The sequence below is a fragment of the Lissotriton vulgaris genome, chromosome 12 (genome assembly GCF_964263255.1).
Source record: "Lissotriton vulgaris chromosome 12, aLisVul1.2, whole genome shotgun sequence".
In the NCBI taxonomy this organism is placed as follows: domain Eukaryota; kingdom Metazoa; phylum Chordata; class Amphibia; order Caudata; family Salamandridae; genus Lissotriton; species Lissotriton vulgaris.
In genome coordinates, this window is record NC_141700.1 from 192,946,995 (window position 1) to 192,973,449 (window position 26,455).

A 26,455-nucleotide genomic window follows, 5' to 3' on the forward strand; every position below is an offset into this window, starting at 1 on the left:
CAGCCCGAACTGCAAAGCCATGTCTTCCCTGAACTGGTAACAAGCATCCTGGGACCGGTTTCGGATTCATAATCCTCATCAGCCAGGCTATCTTGAATCCAGTGGCCAAGTGAGAAAGGGACTCACGTCTGAGCATACCCTGCCAACTTAGGGCGAACAAAGCGATACAAAAGGGGAAGATGGACAGAGCATCTGAGCAAATCAAACACTCATCCCCAGTCAACTGATCTGGGTTTAATCCATCACCATTCTTTAGCTCACTCAGCCACCCCAGTTCAGACATGGCCATATGCAAATTTAGTTTCCAGTAAACAGTGGACTCCCAAACGAGCTATCCCATCAGCCTCTTGGTACTCCGAAGAACTTAGAACCAAAAAACTGGAATGTAAACTGTTAGAAAGGGCATGGCGCAAAAATGACATTGATACCCATAAATATTCCATTGCAAGTTACAAACAAATGCTACTAGAAGCTAAAAGGCAGATTTTTTCCATGCAGACAACACTGGCTAAGTCCAACGCTAAGGAACATTTTAACACCATTCAGAAATTGACTACTCCTACTGCTCCTAGGAGCCATAGTAACTCCTCATTTTGCAATGAAATCGTCTATTTAATTAAACATAAAGTTGAAGTGATATTTTCTTCATTCTCTGAAGCTAATGAAATGACACAGTTAGACTCCAACAGAGACAGGTTGGGCAGCAGTGATTCTTCACGGACACTTGTTCAATTTTCACCATTGGGGGTATCAGAATTAGTCAGGGTCTTGACCCTGACTCGCTCAGGAGCCCCCAGTGATCCCTGTCCTGCCTGGGTCATTAAACAAATACTGGAAGTGATATGAATAGCCTTGACCCCCTTGTTAAATACTGTCTTTGCTTCCTGTATATTCCCTAAAATCCGAAAGCAAGCCTCTGTTCTTCCGCTTTTGAAAAAGCAGAATTTAGATCCAAAAGATCCCAACAACTATAGGCCCATCTTGCGCCTTCCTTTCCCTGCTAAGATTCTGGAGAAGGTGATGAACATCAAACTCAGTGCATTTCTCACCGTAACAACTCACTGGACCCCTCACAATACGGGTTCAGGGCTGATCACAGCACTGAGTTGGCTCTGTTGAAGTCTATGGATGAAATCAGAGAAGCCGTAGACGGAGGAGGTAGTGCTGTTCTGATTTTACTGGACTTGTCTGCGGCTTTTGAAAAGGTCCATCACAAGTTGTTGATGGACAGGTTGTCTGAGATTGGTGTGGAAGGACTAGCTTGGAAACTCCTACAGTCCTTTTTAGCTGACAATCTCCTAAACTGTGGATCTGGATGGTAATTCATCTAAGCCATTCATACTCCAGTGTGGGGTGCCACAGGGCTCTTCTCTTAGCCCTACGCTTTTCAATATATACGTGGCACCTCTAGCAGGAGTCATTAGATCTTTTGGCTTCCAGCTCACCTCCTATGCTGACGATACACAATTGTGTTGTCATTGACTAAAGGAGGTGAAAACGAGACTGGGGATTGTTTTCATGAGTGCATAGGTGCAATATCCAGTTGGATGTCCTCCAACTGCTTAAAGCCTAATTCTAATAAGACCAAGGTCTTAAAGTTCGGGAATAATCCGCTGGTGTGGACAGTAGGGGATAACAAACTTGCCGTGGGGGATCAAGTGAGCTTGGCGTCCTCAGCCTGTTTCATGATTCTTAGAATCATAAGGAAAATCAAGCTCTTCCTGACCGAAAGTAATCTCAAGACTTAAGTCATGGCCCTGCTAACACCGCGCTTGGACTGCTGTAATCGCCTCTATCTGAATATACAAAAACAACATATGAATAGGCTTCAATTAGTTCAAAACACAACGGCCAGGCTGCTGTCTGGAACACCTAAATGTGTCTCTGTTAAAGGCGAGCTCAAGAAGCTACACTGGCTCCCAATAAAACAAAGAACTCCCTTTAAGGCTCTTTGTATAGTTTTTAAAGCCATTAATGGTAGCGGTACGGAATTTCTTTGGCGAAAGTTCCAATGTTATGTCCCAGGGAGAACGCTAAGATCTACCAATGCTAAACAAGTACAAGTTCCCATGCCAACAAAAGTAAACTGGGGAAGCAGGAGTTTTACTCACTGTGCCTCGAGAGCCTGGAACGAGCTCCCTTTCTTCCTTAAAAATGCCCCAAATCTTCTCACGTTTCGGAAGAGCCTGAAAACATGGCTTTTCTCACAGTAGTAGTCTTTTAGCATCCCAGGAAGACCAGTACGTAGCGCCAGGACATCCAATGGTAATCGCGCGCTCTATAAGTGCAAATACCATAACATAACATTAGGATGCTCCCACCAACCAGAGCCCACCTGCCCCAAATTTGATGGGGAAGCTCAGGGCTTTGAACAGTCAACTGCGGTTGAACACTCCTCTGAGTAGTACCCTCATCGTAGCTTACCAATTATATCAGATAATGTTGTCCACAGTGTTAGGCGTCACCACTGTCAGCTTCACACTGTTGCTGCGGGATGTGTCAGACTCATTGTCTTCAGTCTTTCTCGAGGAGCCGGTCTCCGCCCCCGGGGCAGGAATCTGACCCTACATAAGCACCACCATAGCCTGCAATGCCTCGGCCCTCTCCTTTCCTGTCTGTGATGAGGATGGTTCCTTCAAGGTCCCCCTACAAGGTCATCATCTCGTGCATTTTCCAAGCTCTTTGGCCTTCCATATGGCAGATCCAGTGCCCCTGTCCCGTGGTGTCTCATCCTTATTGGACTCCAACCAGTCCCAGGCATCTAAAGGACTGTCAAAGTAGTGAGTTTTTCCCTCGAGCATTATACGCAGCCAGGCCTGGAACATCAGAGTATTGAAGGCCTTCCTCTCTCAATGCCTTCTTGACCTCTAGAAATGAGGCCCGCTTCTTATGCACCTCCAACGTATAGTCCGGGAAAAGGTGAGATTCTACAGTTGTCCATAGTGGAGGGACCCTCCACTCTTGATTTCTGCAGGAGAAGGTCCCTGTCCCGGAAGTAGAACATTTGGGCCACCAAAGGCCGTGGGGGTTTCCCAGAGCATGTAAAATGTGGACAGACTCTCTGGTGGTACCACACTTCTGAGCCAGTGCTCCAAGAAGGGCACCATATTGTCTCTTTCTGCACATTCCGGCAAGTCTAGGACCCTGATGTTGTTCCTCCTGTTGCACCCTTCAGCATCTCCGGCCCTTCCTTCTAGCAGACACACTCTATCCATAAAGGCCCCCATCCGCTGCTCCAGTGCCTTCAATGCCAGCAACAGTTCCACAACATTAGACTCAGTTTCTTTAACCCTCTCTGTCAATTTCTTATGTTCTTCCCACAGTAGGCAGAGCCCCACCACAACTGTGCTACTATCTTGATTGAGGGTGGCCTTCATGCCGGCTATGGCCTCCAGGATTTTACTGAGCTGTTGCACCGGATCCTCTGGAGTAGATTGTGACTGTTCCTGAACACTGTCTTCCAGATCTTGCAGGGACCCAGTCGGACGGCCTCTAGGTTTTCCCACCGTGTTGATGGCTTACTAGGCCTAATCAACGCCACCCCACTGATGATGATTATTAAGTTTAGGACACACTGCATATGGAGTCCAGCAATTGACGGATATCCCCCACCTTAGGCAGGGCCCCACCACAACTTGCCTGAGTAGGCCGACTGGGCCCCCACCTCTTTGTTCGGATAGTTCTCCCTGTGGATAATGGTCCCTGAATGCTGCGCCTTCTCAGGGCTGCCAGCTCCGCCTGGATCCCACTGGATTTTTCTTCAACTACTTAAGTCATAGGCAGTGTGGCCCACCAGCCCACAGGCACAGTTAGCAAAAAATTCGAGCTCCCAGCAAAAGTCAGGTGCCCTTCTCACTCAGGCATCTCATGTTCCCTAGTTGCACCCCTCCCTGCGCCAGCCCACGTGATGGGGTCCATCTTGACTTGCAGTCACTTCCTGGAGTTCCCGCCACCAGGCAATCCAGGGTAGTTCAAACTCTGGTCCGATTCCACCACTTCCTAATGATCCAAGCGAGGCCCTACAATCAGCCCAGCCATATCTCTGCCAGCACCCTGTCCTGGTCGCCTGGCTAAGGCCCGCCTCCTTACTGACACTAATCTGTTTACAGCCATAGTCTGAGCAACAGGAGTTCCAGGCCCGAACAGTGCTCCGACCGGCCTCGCCCAGCTCTCCAGTGCTGCTGCCCCTATATCCGGCAGTGACTGCAGTCCAAGGCAGTGGGGGCACCACATCTAGGCCCGTCCCCCGAGGGGCCGGTCAGCCGTCACACCACTAGGCCCACATGCGATTTCCCAGGCGCCAACGCCACGGCCGGGGCCTCAGACTCGGTTGTTTCCCTCCCAGGGAACTCAGCCTCTACCTTTGTCCCGGGAGGCAGTCCAGTGTTCTAGAAGGCGCACCAGGACCAAGGCCCAGTCAGGCAGTGCACCAGTCACTTCGCACTCCTGGCCTTTAGGCTCATCAAGGGGGGGTCCGACTGCTTCACACCAGCGATGTTCACGCTCACCTCAGGGCGACAGCTTCCAACTCCTTATGGGCACTAATCTGTTTGCGCCAAACTCTGAGCAACAGGACCCCCAGGCCAGACCAGTGCTGCCTGCATCTCCAGCCTCGCCGGCAATCACTGAGATGCATCTCTGGCCAGCCTCGCCCAGCTCTCCTGCCTTACTGCCACTATATCCGGCAGCAACTGCAGTTCAGGGCAGGGATGCCACTACAATGATTAGTGCCACTTCTAGGCCTGTCCGCCAGGGGCCCAGTCTGCCGTCACACCACTAGGTCCACATGCAATTTCCAGGCGCCAACGCGTCGTCCCCAACCCAGGTCTCAGGCTCAGATGTTTCCCTCCCGGGGCACACAGCCATTACCTTAGTCCCAGGAGGCAGTCCAGCATTGTAGAAGGCGCCCCAGTGCTGAGGCCCAGCCAACCATTGCACCAGCTGCCCCACTCTACCGGCCGGAAGGCTCGTCAAGGGAGGCCCGCCTGCGTCACCCAGGGCCGCAGCGTCTGCCCTGTACCCGGGGACCTCCACTGCACCTCTCTCTGCCGTTCTGCGCGATACACCACAGTGCACAGAGGCAGCAGCAGTCACCTGTCTAAAGCCCAGCTCGACACACGGAGAAACTCCAGGGCACCTCGGCGTTCTTTACGGCCACCATTGCTCCGTCCTCTGCAGTGCGCTCCACACAGCAGATCGCTGCTCCCAACTAGAGCCTCCAACAGACTCCAAACACCTCCTGGGCGCACCCCTCATCTAACAGTCCTCTGAGGGGCAGTGGGAGCTTTTCAGCCCTTCCCGGCAGCCAGTTTCACGAGGATTAAATACGGGCTGATGCAGAGGTCTCGGCTCACCCGTCCGCCATCATCCTCAGTTAGTCTAAGGAATCCAGTCCTAATGTAATAAATGCCAACTTGCAAAGACTCCTTTTTCCCCTGGGTCTTCCTTACAATTCTAGACCTAATTCAAGGAGGTGAGCTAAACTTGAGGGGGAGAAGGGGTGACAGACCTCAACATCCTCCTGCTCCTAGTATTGAGTACTTGACACTCTTCCCACCTTCAGGCTTAGATGCACTTTGGCAGTGGCTTGTCTAAACTCAATAGAGATGCATGAACTATGTGATCATAATGTATGCATAAAGGGGGTGCTGAGGCCACTGTGGAATTCCATCTACCTTTTCATGGCACTTGGGACTGTTCCATGTCAAACCAGCTCCGCACACAGCTAATGAGCCCTACATAATGGCTTCATTTCTCAAATGCGACAACAGACAAACTTTGGTGTAAATCAGAGAATTTAGCCCCATCTGAACCAAATGTTCTTTTCCCTCAGAAGACTCTCAATCATAGAAGTGGGGACCCCTCTATACTTCTCACATTCCAGAACTTGCTAGAGCCCTGAGTTGTTCAACCCTATGCCCTCTACTGATGTGAGTCCCTTAGGAATGGATGCCAGCCTGGAGGTGCACCTCCAATTAACCTGCAACAGTGCCACTTCAGTTTCCTCCATTTCTTCAGAGGCATGTCTTCTCTTTCCTCTCGGCAGCCACTGTTTCTTCCTCCCAAATACCATTGTTTGTCACTGACATTGCACAATGCACACCTGACAGGCACCATTTTGATGTGTTTTGAATCCCTGGCCCTTGGATCTTCCTTGGGATTTCACTTTATTTCTACATCAGGGAATTCTTCATTGGAGTGCCTCCCCATCCAAAGGGTTCTGTCTAAGCATGGACGAAATTTGCGAATTCACGATCCGTGAATTTGCGGATTTGCAAATTTGCGATCCGCAAAATTCACAAGTTTGTGCGAATTTGCGGATTTTTTTATTTTTGCGTGCTCGCGGGTGTTCGCGGGGCGCTTTGCGTGTTCGCGTTTTTTTTTTTGCCTGGTTAATCACTGCCACCCTCTCATTTTTATGCCCTTCTGCCCTCTGTACCACTCGTTTCTGTGCCCTTCTGCCCTCTACCGTACTCATTTTTTGTCCCCTTCTGCCCTCTGTCCCACTTTTGTGCCCTTCTGCCCTCAGCCCCACTGAGAATGGCGCTGGCAAGCTGCCAGCGCCATTCTAAAATAGCTACAAAGAGCTTCAACAGGAAGCACTAATAGATAAAGTAAAGCAGGTGCTCGAGTTGAAGGTCAAATTAAGTTACACAATCATTAATCACCCCAAGTTTGGGGTGATTATTGTGTAACTGAATTTGAGCTTCAACTCGAGCACCTGCTTTACTTTATCTATTAGAGCTTCCTGTTGAAGCTGACTTTTGTAACTATTTTAGAATGGCTCTGGCAGCTTGCCGGCGCCATTCTAAAAGAGTTACAAAAGTCAGCTTGAACTTTTGACCCAATCCATTCCACTCGCGGATTTTGCGGGAAATTCGCAAATCTTGCGGATTGCGAGTTTACCGAAAATCAACAAAATCCTCGAGCGGAACGGATTTTCCGCCCATGCTTAGTTCTGTCTAATGTCGGCATCTCCAGAGGTTTGGGGTCCTGTTTGATTTTGGCCTGCGGTCTATGTTCCAGAGGACAGAACTTCAACATAATGAGACCTTCCTGGTCAGCCATGCTCCTCAATGGGTCTTTTTTACTTCAAATTGGGCTGGACACCTCAGTATTGCATCACATAAATGTTTCTTAATTTGACTCTACTTGAGTTTGGAGATCAGAAAAAAAATGTTTAATGTAATATGCATTGATTATGTGGACTTACGTGACAGCTGACTGAAACCTCCCCATCTTCCACCTCCTTTAGGGTTGCGAATGACAATCTGCAAACATCCTTAATACCAGAGGATTAAAGCTGGAACATATATTTACTCAACTTGGGCGTGTTTTACATAATGAAGAGCAAGCAATCAAACTCAATTGTGTTCATCCATTTACCCCCAAACTTGGGGCCATATCCTAAACTTTGAAACACATCCCTGGAAGTTGGCTTATTTCCCGCCACCTAGAAGCAAGCACTCCTCTGGCCCCTCCTTAAGAAAGCAAATGCAGACCCTACCATCTTACATAATTTCAGACCTATCTCCCTTCTGCCTCCACCAGCTAAAATCCTTGTGAAACTGGATAATCCACCAGTTATCCACTTTTGTGGAAACAAATACCCTTCTTCATGATTCACACTCAAGCTTTTGGTCAGACATTAGTACTTAATCTGTGTTACCGGAGGTCCCACAATTTATTAAAGAGAACTTAGATGGTGGATGTTCAGCCATGGTGGTTCTGCTAGACCTGTCTGCAGCGTTCGATAAGGTCTCTCATGCCATCCTTCTGGAAAGACTAAAACATGACCGCATTCAAGGTAAGGATCTCTCATGGATAAAATCTTTTTTGGAAGGCAGATCCTAATGGGTGCATCTTCTTCTTTTTCATCTCCTCCAAAACCCTTTAATATGGAGTCCAACAAGGCTCAGCATTGAGCCCAACTCTGCTCAATGTACATCTGGCTCTTTTGGAGGGCCTGAATAAATCCTGAGGTGTGCAGGTGGTATCATATGCTGGTGAGTCCCAGCTCTTATTTTCATTTAAAAAACATTTGAAGGTTGTTCTCAACAAACTCAAGGAGTGCTTTAAGGGAGTGGTTAGATGAGTGGATGCAAACTTCCTTAAGTTGAACTCTGATAAAACAGTTGCCCGCTTCTTCAGTCATTGCAGTCCTTGCTCATCGGGCCTCTGGTGGTCGGAGGAACTCATAACCTCCCCCCCCTCGGTTCCCACTGCCTCTGCCGGAAATCTTGGTAGAATCTTTGACTCAACCCTTTCCTTCTCTGCCCAAGTTATAGCAGATTTTGTCAGAATATTTCTCCAATCTAAAATCTCTAAGGAAGCTGCTGCACCTTTTACCTGAGGACATATTAAAAAGGTTGGTTTGCACATTGGTCACCTCTCATCTGAGTTATGTCAATAGTCTATATTTGGGCCTTCTCACCTTTCTAATAGAAAGACTTCAGATTATTCAAAATGCAGCAGCAAGACTTAGCTGAGAGTTCCTCTCTGGCAGTCTATTACCCCCCCCATCTGAACCAGTCACCAAGTGCATTACATTCAACGCCCTAACATTTGTGTTTAGAGCGTTTGCTGGGGAAGGACCAACTCTATCTGAGAAACATACTTTCACCCTAAAAGCAGCAGAGATCACTCAGGCCCAATATTGTGCTCCCTTGCAGGTCTCGAAATTTTCTAAACTCAGAAGGTGAGGCAGTTCCTTCATAATTCTATCTGCCAAGTTGTGGAACACTTCCCCAGTCAATCTTTGTAGCGCTGCTTTAGTCCCCATCTTTTAAAGAGAGTTAAAAACTTTCCTCTTTGATATTAATTAGTCTTCAATTATCGATGCTTCGCAATGTCAGTCTTTTTAAGCAGCGAGCACCGGGACTCTTCCGATGAAGCAGCTGTGCACTGTAGGGATTGAAAGATGTGCATATTAAACTTTTAGAAATTTTACATTTATTTTCTTACATTGTTTTGATGTTAAATAAAATATCTATTAATTGTATTAAATAATTTAAATCCACAAATAACATGTAAATCCATATAACAATATTTTTGATAAAGTAGAACAATTAGAACACATTCATGTTATAATGTAAGTGTATATTATGTTTTCGAAACTTTTTAAACTATTTGAATAAGTTTTATTTTTAATTAATTGTTATTTTATTTTTTTAAATATAAAATGTATTGAAATACTTTTTTAATGTATGATGATTAATTTTGTATACATTATTTTATTTCCTGTTGATTCTTTAAAGTTAATGAATGGAAGTAAATATGTTCTACACGATGCTAATTTTAAATAGTCATAAAAATATTAATTTATATATTAAATTTGAAATATGTATTTAAAAGTTTAGAGTAGTGTGTTTTTAAATAACATTTTAGTTAATTTTATATGAAACAATATGTGTTATAAGGAAGTATTGCTTGTGTATGTAAAATGTGTAATTTGTATTACCTTGTGTAAATTTTTTTATCTTGAAGTGGATATTGTAAATCTCACCAATTTAGCATTCAGCACCTTCTACAAATAGCATTTGATTGGAGTGGGAATAGTAAATAAATATCACTCTTTTAGTGTCCTGCGGCTTCCCCAAATTGGTTTACATTGGAGAGGGAATAGTAAATGTCACCTGTTTATTATCCAACACCTTCCCCAAATTGGTTTAGATTGGAGAGGAATTTGTGAATATCACCCTTTTAGTATCCAACACTTTCCCCAAATTGCTTTAGATTGGAGTGGAAATAGTAAATGTCAGCTGTTAGTGTCCAATGCCTTCCCTAAATCGGTTTACTTTGGAGTGCGAATAGTAAATTCCACCCCTTTATCGATCAACACCTTCCACAAATTGATTTAGATTGTAGTAGGAATAGTAAATGTCACTCTTTCAGTGCCCAACACCTTCCACCAATCTGATTAGACTGGAGTGAGAACAGTAAATGTCACCCTTGTAGTGTTTAACAAGTTCCCCAAATTGCTTTAGATTACAGTGCGTAAAGTAAATGTCTGCTTTCTAGTGTTCCACGCCTTCCCTTTGGCTTAGATTGGAGTGTGACTAGTACATTTCATCCCTTTAGTGTCCAACACCTTTTACAAATTTGTGTAGATTGGAGTATGAATAGTAACTATCACTCCTTTAGTGCCCAACACCTTCCATCAATATGGCTAGATTGGAGTGGGAACAGTAAATGTCACCCCTGTAGTGTTCAACAGTTCCCCCAAATTGCTTTAAATTGTTGTGGGAATAGTAAATGTGGCCCCATCATTCCCAAATTGGTTTATATCAGTATAGTAAATATGAACCCTTTAGTGTCTAACACCTTCCCCAGTACGGTTAAAATTGAGGGTGGAATGGTAAATGTCATTCCTTTAGTGTCCAAAACCATCCCCAAATTGGTTAAGAAGGGAGTAGGAATATTAGGTTTAATTACTTCTTTATCCAACACTATCTCTCAATATGGATAGATTGCGGTGCGGATAGTAAATGTTACCCCTTTAGTTCATAACAATTCTCTGGATGATTTATTTTGGAGTGTGATAATTTAATGATATCATTTTATTCAAAAACATTTATTTTACGTTTATTTCTCTGTAGTAGAAATGGTTTGTGTTATTTTAATAATATTGTTGGTAATATAAAATGGATAGCTGCATGTTTGTAGCCAATACATTTATTAATATTACATTTTTTTGTAAAATAAAGATCTGTTGCACTTTTTGTAATTGAATGTGTGTGTTCTATTTTTATTTATTGTATATTTTTATTTTTTTAATCATATATACTTGAAGTAAAAGAAATAATTACATTAAGTTAAGTAAATAACACATTGTTTAAATTATTTTTTCTTAATTAAAACATGCAAACTATTTTTATACACACATATGTTGTACATTTTCAACTTTTCTTTTCTATTGTTTACCACATTTTTTATGTTACATACATTTTTGTATACATATTTTTAACATTATTTTCACATATGTTTTATTAGTAAATATTGAATAATGTTATGTATTTCATACTAATATCACATTAATACTTTGCAATTTTGTACACCTTAATATTTTTTTCATTTTTTCAAACATTGATTCAACAATTTTCTAATTGTTCACCTTCATTTATCTGGGGAAATAATCTTTTTTTAGTTTCATTTAGCGGATGTGTTTTTTTTACCACCACCTTCCATTTTGTAATCAATTTGTGTTATTTTTAGTCTACTTCCCTGGAATAAGGACGCAGTAAGGTTCATCAGCACAGGTAAGTCATTTTTTAAGGATTTTGAGGGTAGGGGGATTCAGGCGGGAGATCTAGAAGTTAGTTGTTTTTTAACACTATTTTAGTAATTTATAATTATGGGGCTCATTACGATGGCGGACAGACTGCAATCCGTCAGCCATCGTCCCCGGGATTGGGACTACCGCCTATGACATTACAATGTGACTGCCACTGTGGCGGTCGGATTGTACATGTTTACCATGGCGTCGGGTGCTGCTGGCTGTAGCACCGGCTGCAATGGTAAAAATGCATGTTGTGCATTTCCCTGCACTACGAGGCAGGCCCCGCCTGGTGCAGTGAACTGTAGGGGGTAGATATGCAAATTCCAAACGCCCCTGCACAAGGGGGGCCTGCAATGGGCCCCGAAAGTACATCCCCACCAGCCTTTCAATGGAGGTTGATTCCCCATAGTCAGGCTAGCAGGGATGAGGCATCTAAATCTGGCAGGCAGTGCCTGCTAGGCACTGCCACCATTTTGTGAATGCGGGTTGGGTCTGACAGGCAATCATAACGATTGCCTCTGTTGGACCCGTGGCAGACAGGCTTTCCGCCCGCCAGTCACACCGCCCGTCATCCTGATCTGGCAGACGGAAAATGGCCTTACGATTGCAGTTAACCCGCCACCGGCAGCCTGCGGGTGGCGGGTTTACCTCCATCATAATCACCCCCATGGTATGATAAATTGTGTAATGTTATAGTTTGATGATTACCTGTTATGTATGTGTATGATTCAAAATGTAATGAATTTTACAGGTGGTTTTTTAATTCACTTTTGAGGTTTTTGTCTATGAACATGTCCTATGGGCATTTGGAGTTTATGTTTTTTTAAGGAAATCAGTTTTGGTTTTTGACACCATTGCTGCTAGGGATATTTTTCTCCTGTGCTGAGGATCACTATAAATGGGTGTGGTCATGACGAGCTCAGCTCATCATGAGCACACAAGCACTGTGCTTCATGACGAGCTGAGCTCGTCATGAGCACCGAAGGGGATAATAAGCCAATGGTTTTTATTTAAATTTTCTTTTTTTGGTTTTCCTAGAGCATTTCTATTTTTAAAACACTTTTTCAGGTTTAGATACTTTGAATTGCTTCGAGGGATTTCTATTGGGTTCATTAAAATGTTTCATTTTTGGGGGAATTTTTTGATATTATTTGCCTCATTTTTGGTGGATTACTATTTTTTTATGTGGATATAGAGAACGATTACAGCAACAGAAACCAGCAAAAACAAAGACTTATAGAAAGTGGGCAGTTCCTTGTTTAACCATCCTTGTGCCCCTGCCTGCTTGTGGAATCAACTTCTAGTTCAGACTGAAAGGCCGTTGTTTATGCATTCACTCTAGACAGTCACACAAAGGGAGTTGAGGTGTGGTCTGCATATACTGATGGCCATCACCAGACTGATGAGCCTTCCTGAGCTTGAGTGGTGGGAGGAGATGTCACCTGCATTTAAATAGGACTGTCCCTGGTCTCTCATAATGCTTTCTCCACCCCCTGGAGTGTGCTTGGTTTCAAGACCAGGCAAGTCAAAAACTTGTGCACTACAAATACAAACCTTTAAAGTATGCCTACATCAAAGGTCAAAGTGGTATAAGTATTTGACCTGAAACCCCAGACTTTCAAAAAACTTCTGGATCAGGAGGACCCTGCCAAGAAGAGCTGAAGAGCTGTTATGAGGAATACTGCCTCTTTGCTGTTTGTTGCTTTGCTAAGTTAGCCTGCAGTTGCTGCTTCTGTCTGTGGGCAATGGAAAGGACTGACTTTTACTTTGCTGTTTCCTGCTTGAGAAAATTCTTCAAGGGCTTGAAGTAGAGCTGGCCTCCTGTTAAGAAGTCTCAGGGACACAAAGCATTAAAATGCAGCATCCTTGAATACCACTGCTGGGAGTTCTGTCCTGCCTTGTGGTACCAAATCCAGTTCTACCCCCTTGGAGGATGTTCCTGCTGCAAAAATCATCAATAAGACATCAAAGAGAATGCATCACCCTTCCAACTCCTGTTTTTCTTACGTAGCCCCTCCTTATGGGAGGCTAAAGAAACTGATGCGGTGCCTGGTTGTGGCCCAAAAACAAAATACACACCGACTCCAGCACACTGTCCCCGAAGTTTGAGACCACTGCACTGACTCTGACCCATGGCCTGCTGTGTGACTGTCAAGATCGATGCATCGCTGGGCCATGACTGTAGAAACTGTACAGCAACTGTTTGTCCCAGCCGCATCGATCTCCAGCGTGTTCCAGATTTCCACGCATCGCACCAGTGTCCAATTTTTTCAGACGCAGCACCCGCAGTCCAAAAACGTCTTGAAATTGATGCATCTCTTCCCCCTACAGAACTGTAGCATTGCCTGCCCAAGGACTCAGGAGCTTACGCATCACAGTGTTTTCTGACGCTTCACTCCCCTAAGGCTGTTTTTTCCTGTGGATTGAGATGCATTTAAGGTATTTTGTGTAAAGTCACACATCCATAGTTTTCTATGGACAGAATTGTTCAAACCTTTGAAAAGTCATATTTTGAGTAGTGTATGTTGGATATTTTGTCATTTTAGTCTTGTTTTGGTTTAGCTAAACTGGTGTGGTGTCCATTTGTAGTATTTTCACTCTGTTACTGTATGTGTTATGTACAAATGGTTTAAACATTGCCTCTGAGATAGGCCTGACTGCTCATGCCAAGCTACCAAAGGGAAGACCAGGGGTTATCTTGGATGTGTAACTCCCTTATTCTTACTAGAAGGAAGTGTCCCTACTTGGAAGGGTTCCATAAAACTACTAACTGGACCCCATTTGTAGCAAAAACATTTTTGCATGAGTGGCATAAATACGATGCTCTTGCCCTTTTATTTTGGTCTAGGGCAGTGCAGCAAGGTGGTCTTTTTTCAGCTTAGCGTCAATGCAGGGAGCCTGTGTTGTTGGCATGATTGTGTATGTGCAGGAAGTGACACCTACCATCAAAAAACAATGCTGAGAGGAGGTTTTCTCTTACTATGTGTGCTGCAGAACATATGTAAATAGGAAATTAATCTATTTCTCCTCGTTATACCTCATCTCAAGGGGCATAAGGTATTGGCGCTTCTCCAGGTTCAGATGGTCTTGAATCTAGGGTAGCGTCAAAATTCATGGGTGTTGTGTGGGAACACCCACCACAATCTCCATGGAATGCCTCCAGCGGCGCAGGGGGCCTATAAAAATGGCCCTACATCTTCATTAGACCTGGGCAAAGATTAATTGATGCCCGGAGAATTCGAGAATTTCTTGAATTTTGCATTACAAAATTTCACATACTATTTAACTATGGGAGATTACTTTGTGCAGAAAATACCTCGCTAAGAGACAAGTTCTGCTCCAACCTAGTTCAGTATATATGTTTTTTTTTACGGTTTGTGTGAGGTCGGACTTTCTGTGATTAAAGTCAAGGGAAACGCCGGCAAACCACTGTTTGTGCTTAAGTGGTAATTTTGCATTTTTTTCATAAAATTAGGCAAACAAGGTAGTACGCAATTTAGGAAACCCCTAACCTTATATTCTTCAATAACTACCATTTCTCTGACATCTATTTTTGATTAGTTACGGTACAGGAGATGTCTGATGCCCTGTAAATTAAATGCATAATGGATTATGGCTGAGATACCCGCCACCCCCTCTCAACACAATCCCCAAAGGAGGGAAACCGGACACAGTTCTTGAAGTTTTTGGAAGTGGGAGGGAGTGACCCTCCCGGCCGTATTTATTAAAACAAAATTTAAAAACATTAAACAGTTTCATATTAATGTACAATTTCATTACCACATTGCGATGTTTGGCTAACCTTAACAGATTCTCTAATACAGAGGTTCTCCTAGCCGAACTAACATCCTACAAAACATTTTCTTGAAATATTGAAATTGTACATCCTAACGTTTAAGGGCCAACGGCAAGGTCGTAACCGGTGTCAAGATCCCTAACCAGACATACCCCCCCACTTGGGAGGGGCGACAGCACTGAGGCGTACTCAAGTGCAACTACTACCAATTTCCCTTGACTTGACGGGGGCACCTATAAACTCGACGCCAGTTAAAGGTCGTTCGAGACTCGTGTGAGGTATCTAGAAGGTATCGTAAACCTCCCCCCAACCCCACACAACTTACCGCATCTGCCGTCGCAGATGTCACTGGCCCCGGGAAATTCCCCAGGAGGGGGCTGTAACCCCTCCTACACAGGAAGGGGCCTTGACCGCCTTTCCTTTTCTTTCGGCGACCCATCCTTAGAAGGGACCGCCTCCCCGTTGAGGGGCCAAAGGCCACCTCTCCCGAGCGCTCCCATCCGTGTTGGGTGACGCCCACTCATAGGGATCTTCCAATTAGTGCTCACCGATCATGACCTTACCGCCCGACCAAAAATAAATACGACAAATGCTACCTAAACTAAAAACAAAACATTGGCCACTATGACCGAAAAGCACATTTATAAATGGACGTTAAATCCGAATTTCTTTAATCACCAAACTTACAAAATTAGACCAATCTTTATTACACATTCAACATCAACACGATACTAACACAACCTGTAAACGAAATAGAATTATCGATCAACTTTATTCAAAACCACTTGCTGTCCTCAGGGGCTGGTGGGTGGGTCAAAATTGGCTCTTCGTTCCGTCTCGAGCTCACGGGCAGCGAGGAGGTGCAGCTTCAGAGCACAGGAACAAGAGGATGTCTTCTGGTCTTGCGTCCCTTTTTATCCATCTTCAGGGCGGGCGTAAACCCGCCCCTGCCTGCCCCGAGGGCGTGGCCGGCCGCGTCAGTGTCTAGGCCAGCCCACTCTAGGGCGGGAAAAAGCGCGCCCCGGCTACGCCACTTCGGGCATACCAGCCGAGACGCGCCTCCCGCCCCAAAATGGCTTCCCGGGGGGATCGAGGCACTCTGCCATACGTTCGGGGGGACCGAGTGGTCGCCCCTTTCCATATGGCTGAGATACCCGCCACCCCCTCTCAACACAATCCCCAAAGGAGGGAAACCGGACACAGTTCTTGAAGTTTTTGGAAGTGGGAGGGAGTGACCCTCCCGGCCGTATTTATTAAAACAAAATTTAAAAACATTAAACAGTTTCATATTAATGTACAATTTCATTACCACATTGCGATGTTTGGCTAACCTTAACAGATTCTCTAATACAGAGGTTCTCCTAGCCGAACTAACATCCTACAAAACATTTTCTTGAAATATTGAAATTGTACATCCTAACGTTTAAGGGCCAACGGCAAGGTCGTAACCGGTGTCAAGATCCCTAACCAGACATACCCCCCCACTTGGGAGGGGCGACAGCACTGAGGCGTACTCAAGTGCAACTACTACCAATTTCCCTTGACTTGACGGGGGCACCTATAAACTCGACGCCAGTTAAAGGTCGTTCGAGACTCGTGTGAGGTATCTAGAAGGTATCGTAAACCTCCCCCCAACCCCACACAACTTACCGCATCTGCCGTCGCAGATGTCACTGGCCCCGGGAAATTCCCCAGGAGGGGGCTGTAACCCCTCCTACACAGGAAGGGGCCTTGACCGCCTTTCCTTTTCTTTCGGCGACCCATCCTTAGAAGGGACCGCCTCCCCGTTGAGGGGCCAAAGGCCACCTCTCCCGAGCGCTCCCATCCGTGTTGGGTGACGCCCACTCATAGGGATCTTCCAATTAGTGCTCACCGATCATGACCTTACCGCCACAGGCCGGATAGTTGACCGGCTATCCGGACCCCCCACAAAACTCCTACCTAAAGGTCATGTTTCAACGTTTTCAACCATGCTAAGAAGTCTCCTATGAGTAACTCATTCCCCACCCGAGACAAATGCACACCATCCCCCAAATACATACTGTCATCATTAATACAACCATGAGAAATAGAATGCAATGTCCTGGAACGGAACAACCTACTCACTTTGTTATTAAGCTTTCTAACAGAATGATTCAAAGCAGGAATAGAAATAGCCCCCGCCACACCTTTCGAGGAATCAAATGGGACCACGCAATTGTGCACCCCGGAACTCTCCTCGCCAACCAACTTACAGTGGAAAGCATTGCCTCCAGGAGAAGTCGTCTACCGGTGGTGACCAAATCATTGCCCCCTACATGTACTATAACTATAGACGGCGGTGACCTCGTCCGCCCTAACAAACCCTCGAAAAATGTTTGAAACTGGTCAATACAGAGACCGCCTCTTCCGTAGAAGGACACCCTGTACCCGTATTCCCCAGCTACGTGAATCATGTCACCTGCTTTGAATATGTCTGCGGCGCGCCTCACGTATGAGTGGCCCACGACCCACACCTCCTTTTTCACAGTCGGTGATGTCTGACCGCTGGCCCGGTGTTGGGTCGACTGCATAGTCCGCCCCGCCTCGTAGGCTTGCGCAACTGAAAACCAAAGAAAAAACAAGAAGCGTGAGTACATTATGACAGCTTCACAACATGTGCAACCGCACATATCTCTTATAACAATTAGAGGACCAACGCCCCACTCGTTTCACTTGTTCTACATTAAGACCCCTGGCTGTAGCTTCTGTAGCAGCCCCTATACGAAAGGAATGGGTCCCAAATTCGCCCGGGTTCAAGCCCGCAGCGGCAATTGACATCGCAAGCACCCGCTGAAACTGAAATTTCGTCAGTGGGGTGGCGTCCGCGTGTCTCAACAACGTCCCCCCCATGATGCCACCCTTCGTGCTAGGTAGTCCTCTAAACACTTTACCGGACACATGGAGGACCCGGGAATCCTGCGTATGATTATGCAGTCACCCATCCCATCTTGATCGGTCTTGGACCTGACAAAGGAGACAGTCATCGTCTCTCCTCTGATCTGAACGTGTTCCTGGCACAAACCCCCCGCCACATCCAGTTTGTTCCTTGCTACCAGTTCGCTCACCCTCATTGCCCCGTGAAATGCAAGCGTAAAAGCGGCTCGGAACAATGCCGTCTCAAACTGAGATGAGCATGTGGCAGGGAGTGTGGCCAACAACTGGGCCAACCTATCCAAACCTATCGGGCGCCTCTCGTCTACTCTGCGGCCCTCCAAGCGTTGCCACCCTCGCAGCGCTTTCTGTACCACGAAAGACGCTGTCGGGTCCTGGATATTATGAGCCCTGGCAACAAAGGAAATGGCAGCACGATGCCTCTGGGCCGTAGCCACCGACTTCCCAGCCCTACGCAAGGACATCAGAAAATGCACCACCCATTCCTCGTGGCCCCAAAGCCCTTCTCTATCAGTCCCCAAAAAGGCTAAATAGGCCCGAAACGCCCCTTCGTATGCCTTCCTCGTCCTTGGTGCTAGACTCTCTCCCACGAGGTGACGAAGTTCGGGGCACCGAGAGACCAGAGAGCTTCGGGAAAGGGTGCCGGCTCTGGGTCCGCTGAGGGGAGGAAACCCGAGAAAGCCTGCATTTGAAAACGAGACAGTGCGTCAGCCGCCTGATTCATCACCCCTGGGACATGCTTTGCTCTGAATAGCACGTTCAATTGCATACACAGTAAAACAATTTCCTTGAGCAGTCTTAAAATCAATTTACAACGTGCTGCCTGACTATTGATACACTCGACCACGGTCATATTGTCAGACCAAAATATGACAGAGTGATCTTTGAACCCATCGGGCCATGTTCTCAAGGTCACCAAGATGGGAAACAGTTCCAGGAAAGCAATATTACTCGTCAGACCATTCTCATGCCACCATGTCGGCCATTTTTGTGCCGACCATTTTGTGCCGAAGTTGGCGCCAAAACCTATGCTTCCTGCTGAATCTGTCCATAGCCCCAGCTCTTCAGAGGACACGGCTGGTTTATTCCAGACGATTCGACCATTAAAGTCCGCCAGAAATGCTAACCAAATACGCATGTCCTGGCGGACCTCAGCCGATAGTCTCGTGCGATGATGGCCCTCTTTTAGGCCGACCATCGCTTGGGCAATTGAACGGGAAAAGGGGCGGGCCATTGGTATTACCCTCAGGGCAAAATTCAACTGTCCCACCAACTGCTGTAATTGTTGCAGCGTAACTTTCGATGCATTTATACACACTTGCAGTGCAGCCCTGAACTTCAACACTTTGTCGGCTGGCAAACGGAAACAACCCTCACTGGAGTCCAACTCGATCCCCAGAAACTCGAGGCAAGTCGTAGGACCCACTGTTTTACCCGGCGCCAATGGCACACCAAACTGGTTCATTAACACACAAAATTCGGCCAAGGCCCGGCCACATTCAAGATCCCCGGCTGCCCCAAGAAACAGAAAATCATCAAGGTAGTGCATTACATATTGGAAACCCGTTTTCTTTGTGAAGACCCATTGTAGAAAACTACTGAATTTCTCGAAATAGGCACAGGATATAAAGCACCCCATTGGCATACACCTATCCATGTAATAACAACCCTGAAACATGAATCCCAGGAGACGCTGGTCGTCTGGGTGTACCGGGAGCAATCGGAACGCTGACTCGATATCTGACTTCGCCATCAGCGCCCCGGGCCCCAGGCGATTCAAAATGGCTACGGCCTCATCGAAGGATGCGTACCGCACCGAACACACTTCTGGATCGATTGCATCATTTACAGAAAGACCTCGTGGAGCTGACAAATTATGAATCAGTCGGAACTCACCTGGGTCTTTCTTGGGGACTACCCCTAAGGGAGAACAAACAAAATTCTGAACCGGGGGTACACTAAACGGGCCGGCGACCCGACCTCGTGCAACCTCTTTACGGATCTTATCCTGTACTACGGGCGTATGCTGCAGGACGGAAAGTTGATTTTTGCACTTCTCCACACCCTGAAAGTCCCCTACCGGGATGCGGAAACCATACGAAAAACCGTTCCGCAGCACCCCAGCAGAAGTACGATCCGGGTATTCACTGAGCCAGGGAATCATCGCCAGGGTATCAATCGGGGTTGGTAAAGGCGCCCCTCGGACTACGTTAGACCTGTTTGGCGCCTCCTCTCCCCCCATTATCACCCGTTCTGGCTCTGCACGTGGACTCAGGATGGGACGACCCGCAACCACTTCATTCATGTTTGAATTTACACGATCCCTGGGGTCTAGTACATTTACCTCTGTTGAAATTAAAGCAGAAACCCCTTTTTCCAGTATTGCCGGCAGGTTTCGAGTAATCGTCGGTACCCGTACCTGATCGAAAGGGCGTCCCCGCATATTGCCGGGAGGATTCGCCAACATTACTTCCTACCAACGGCATTTTTAACATTCCTGTCTCCTTCATTTTATCCCAAGTCAAAGAATCATAACAATCCCAGGTTAAACTTTTATTATGCTCCTTTGCCTTTCTGAAAAGATTATCGTAACAGAACCAATGGTTACCCTGGTGCGATGTCGAGTACCCCATGATTCGTGATTGATAGATTGGAAACTCGGAAAGCAACTCAGGCCTACGTTCCCCCAAGATTGACGTAAAAATTCCCCAAGCATTGCCCCAATTGCCAATATTCTCATTCACTTTAAAGGCGGCCATTTTTGCGCGCCAAACACTCGGATGCATGAGATCCTTCTGACTCTTAACATGCTCTACCTCATAATGATCAACAAGCAATGAGAAAATGTTCACATACTCCCCCGCCCAAATCTTTTCCTTAATTGCCAAAGGAACATGTTGACCCAACTTTTCTCTCCGAGAGGGTGTTGACTCTGTGGTGGCAATCGTCCCTGGTGTCTTGTCCACTACTGCAGCCGGCACGGACACCTTGGCTGCCTCCCGTTTCTCACGCAATTGCTTTATCAGCGCCTGCGCGTCGACAGCCGTGGCGCCCTCGTTACCTTTACCCAACCACGCTGCCAATTGTGCTGCCAGCTCGGGCGGCATATCATCCTCGGACACGGGGGTGACTACAACGGGAATCGGATTCCCCTCCTCCGGCACGGGAGTTGGTGCCTCGAGCGGGGCACTGGGACCCGGGATGTCTTCTCCCGCTGCTCCCCTCCTGGGCCTCTTGTTTTTCCCTCCCGGGGCTGCTCCCGCCAAAGGACGTTTTGGTCCCCCTTCCTCGTTCTTATCCACCCGCTTCTTTAGTTCGGACATCTCCTTCATGAGAACACGCAGCATCTGTTCAGTAGTCATGCGTTTTCCCACCTTCTTCGGCATTCTCCAACAGAGTAACTGTAAAACAAACAAGAACGATTAAAACGCTCAAAATTGGCTCTTCGTTCCGTCTCGAGCTCACGGGCAGCGAGGAGGTGCAGCTTCAGAGCACAGGAACAAGAGGATGTCTTCTGGTCTTGCGTCCCTTTTTATCCATCTTCAGGGCGGGCGTAAACCCGCCCCTGCCTGCCCCGAGGGCGTGGCCGGCCGCGTCAGTGTCTAGGCCAGCCCACTCTAGGGCGGGAAAAAGCGCGCCCCGGCTACGCCACTTCGGGCATACCAGCCGAGACGCGCCTCCCGCCCCAAAATGGCTTCCCGGGGGGATCGAGGCACTCTGCCATACGTTCGGGGGGACCGAGTGGTCGCCCCTTTCCAAAATGCACTTAAAGATAGTAAACATTGGTCATATTCTTTTTAGGACATTAAAACAGCAATTAGAATATTATTGGGTCAAAGAAGAGCTATTTCTAAAATAAGCATTAATAGTTCAAGGAATCTTCCCTGCAGTTTTATGAAAGAATAATTCCTCAAGTTAAAGCAAAAATGTATTTCCTAAGAATGGTTATGTCTGTTTTTTTCAAACAGCATTGAAAAAGAAAACACTAAACCAGCATGATATGAGGACATGGAGCATTTCAAGAGCTTCACTGCGTGAACGTGTAATCAAGTATGTAAATCATGTTTTTGATTCCCTAGTTTGATTTTGAGGGTTTAATCTTGTCTAAAAGTATCATCAAAAAATGGCGTACTGAAACGGGAAAGTGAAAGTATGATTTAAAAAGAAAGGGTTAGATTTTCTAAGTGCATATTCCGGATCAAATTAATTTTGCTCGCGCAAAGGCAAAAGATGTGCACCCATGCAAAATAGCATATTTAGCACCTACAAATCTACTGAACAAATTTCTCTAGGATGGCGCAACTGCCATGTCAACTTTCACGAAATTAGCAGCTATCATTGGTCATTTCCAGAGCAGTATCATGAATCCGTGCCCTGGTTCAGAACGAGGTGGTTCGCCTGATTCTGAATGCAATAACGCTAGTACCGGTGCACACGTGATATATTGGAGCATAGGTTGCAGACAGAACAGCATGAAACCACGGTGGCAACTACAGCTTCATGTTTCTGAGCTGCTCTGTTAGCATCAGGTTTGCTTTAAGGATTCTGGTGCTTCGAGCAAGAGATATTTGGGTGCTGTAGAAAATAAATTTAGAATTGTATATCCCATTTCCTGCTAATTTAAGCCAGCATGATGAAAAATACTATGGGGCATATTACCAACAACTAGCGATAATTATCGCTATATTGGTTTACCGGGGATATTTTTAACGCCGAGCTGCGGCGATTTTTATCGCTTAGGAGCCTTGCTATTATCAAGGTTTATCTCCTAAGCGATAAAAATTGGCCGAAATGCATGAATATCGCTGAAAGGTCAGCGATATTCATGCATTACCGAGCTAATGTTCTTAGTCATGTTATCCACCTTCCATTGGATAACATGGCTAAGAACTGCTCAGGGATAGCGATGTTAGCGACTGTTTCCAGTCGCTAACATCTTGGCACGCCCACTTTGCATGTCATTAGTGATAAATATCACTGACATGCAAAGCGGGGCCCAAGATGGTCGCTATCTCCTACTAGCTGTCGCTAACTGGTGTTAGCGACAGCTAGGTCATGAGGAGATAATTTTATCTCTGCTTTCTTGGCTTTTAAAGCCAAAAAAGCGGAGATAAACCCCCTTGATAATATGCCCCTAAGTGCCTGATTATGATGACGCTGGGACTGCCACGGACAGCCTGGCAGTGGCAGTCTCACCCCCATCGTAAGCATGTTTACTGCCCACTATATTACAATGGCAGGCGGATGGTTTGCGGTCGGAAAGGCTGACTGCTAGTCATCCGATGGACTCTTTGAGCCTGCCGGTGCGTCAGAGGGAGCAGCAATCCCTACAATGCTGGCAGTGCCTGCCAAGCACCGCCATGGGGATTGAGATGTCCCTCCCCGCCGGCCGTTTTATGGCAGTTTATCCGCCATGAAAAGGCTGGTGGAAAGGCACATTTGGGGCCTGTTGTTGGCCCTCTTCCTCCCTGGCCCTCAGGTTTGTGTTTTGTTGTGCAGAGATATATAAGATGCCAGGTTTTTTATTGCTGCATGTGCTGCACCCTGCAGCACCCACTGCAATACAAACGATAGACATTGCGTCCGCCGTGTTGGTGGTCGCATCCTAATCGGACTGGCAGGACCCCCGACTTGTAGTCACGCAGTCCCATTTCTGAATAGATGGTGGTCGGATGTAATTCCGACCACTATCGTAATGAGGTCTTAAATTACATGTCAAACTTTAACAGGCTCACACCCAGACAGTTGGTATATGTCTTTCTCAGGACTTCAAAACTTCTTAAAATCCCACAGAGTGGAAAGACAGAGTCAGGGCTAGAGGTAGGCACAGAGGTACAGAGGTTTAGATAGAGAAATATGATAGCTAAATGTCAAGTAGAGAGAAAATTCACTTTCCCATGGAGACCATTGAAAGGTGGGTCCCCTGGGCAATTGCCCACTTTGCCCATGCCTTAAAACGTCTCTCACTACTCTGCATGTGGACAGCCCACTTACTCTCAGCCGAAATCCGTTCATAAAGGCCCAGTGCTCTGTTCTGCTTCTCTGCTCCTGGTGAATGATATGGCTATTGGTAAGTGTGTTTTGATAATACTACCACAGTATACATAAGTTAGTTACACTGCAAAACTTTGCCTATAAACTGTTACTGTTACTTCTCAAATTTAGGTTACGTATTAAGTAGATATGGAGAGTGGCATTGCATCTGTCAATGTTGTATATTTACCAGGCCCACAAGGGAATATCAAGAACATATGTACTAAGATCTCTTCCTACAACACTACAGCATTTAATAAGAGGATCAGAGGCTTCAGGGTGGCATAAAATGCGTACAAGCCCGCCAGATCCTGGCACAATTGCTAGCAGTAGGTGACATAAATTCCAGTGGCATGGACTTATGTTACTAGTGCATGCTCCCTACTATTGGCAAAGCTGTGTTGGTGACCATACTAACCTATTTACATCCCTCTTGTGAGTCAGTTATATTCCTTGTGATTAATACAGTTCTTGCCATTGCAACCCTGAGCATTTATGTGTAAAGTTAAAACCTTCAAATTCTAGAGACAGACAGCTATATTTAAATATATGAGAATAGATGGGTGTAGCCAGAGGTAGATATCTTAATTTTCCAAAAGCTAATGCTCTCATAACTCTGAATGGTGGTTGTGATACATTGGTCTGGTATATGCTGTCCACTAATTAATGGGGGCACCCTGTACCAGTCCAAACAACCTTTATGGTGATTTAAGAGGTCAAAGATAACCTTAGAAAGCTATACAAGTGGTAGCTGTGAAGAGCAGCCTTCAGGCTTAGTCTGAAGGGATGTTAAGCAGTTTGTTTTACCAGAATGCAACCTTATAGTATTGGTTAAATGAAAGGAGAACCACACAGTAGTTATAGAAATATATATTTATTACTATAACACACTCTAAGTACGACACAGTATCTTCTACATGAAGGTACCCACAAAGCGCACAATACTGTAGCACAGAAACGATAGTAAATAGGACTGATTCACAGTGGGCTCCAGGGGGAGACCAAACCATATACAAAAATAGTGGTATGAAAACCAAAACTCAAGTCAAGACAGTGCCTAGAGGATGTAGAATCACTTAGGCTCCATAAAACTACCCAAGGTGAGTAAGTAGGGACCCCACGGAGGACGGGTGCAATGTTGGAACACGGCCGCGTCCGCAGTACAATTCTATGAGTGAGTCGTGGTTGCATTTTTAATGGTTACGGACCCTTCTAAGTGGACTTCGAAGAAACCCTGTGGAAGTTAGGAGGTTGGAGAGTCACCCCACCCGTGGATACTGTAGTACCAGAGTTACCTATCCCAGAGAAGCCGAGTACATAGGTCTGAAGTGGCATCAGAAATACCGCTGATCTCTATGGAGGACTTAGAATAAGAGCCACTGCTGGGAAGAAGAAAAGTGTCTGATGCAATCCAAAGGTGGATTCTTGATGAAGAGTACCCGAAAGCAGAGGGGACAGAGTCTTGGTCACTCAGGAGTGACCAGGGGCTCGGTAGATGAATACCCACTGATGTTGGGTGTGGCATAGGTGTGGCGCTGTGGCCAGGGTGCCTGACTCCGGACCACGGGGTTCACGGTTCGATCCCCGGTGCCGGCAGCAGGTAAGCCCAGCACTATGTGACTCTGGGCAATAGCTCGCTTAATCTTGCTGAGGGCCCCAGCGCCGGGAAACCATTTTGGAGGTAGCTGTGCGCTTTACAAATTCAAGGTTAATATTATTGTTATTATTCAGGTGCGTAGAGGGCGTTCTTGACTCTGCAGCCACAGGGACCAGGAGACATCAAGGATGACCAGGAGCTGTCCCACGAAGGATGTTGAGTGCTGATGGGTCAGTGTGCGGCTTGAGTACCAACAAGCCTTGGCAGCGGCAACCCATACAGAAGGTAAAGGAAGGCTACAGTTCGGACAAGAAAGGTCCAGGAGCTTCACCAAACACAGGGGAGTCAGAGCAGGCATGGAGCAACCAGGGGAGCTCAAGAAAAGCAGTATTTACCCTCAAGAGGACCCACAGGCAGGAGGCACAGGATTCACAAGGGGACAGCAAGCAGTTTCACAGAGCAGCAGCCCACAGAGCACTCTGTGGGAGGAAGCCGGAGTTCTTTGTAGGAAATGGTGCCAGAGGTTGGGGCTAATCTGAGCTTAGTGCACTTGTTTTGGAAATGCCTATAAGCATATGCACTTGCAAAAGTACGCCGTGCACAGGGGTTTTGGTAATGCAGCCACCACGAGGGATTCTGACATCAAACTTGGTAAGAAGGCAGCTAGGACCTCGGTGGACTTGGAAACCCATCTCCTGTGTTGCTCGAGCCTTCAGAGTCAGTAGGAGCTCATCAGCAGATTGGTTAGTTGAGATTTAGTGCCTGTGGTTGCAGGGGAGTGACTCCTTCACTCCCAGGGAGATATCTTCAGTTCTTGATGCTCCACAGGTCCTGCAGA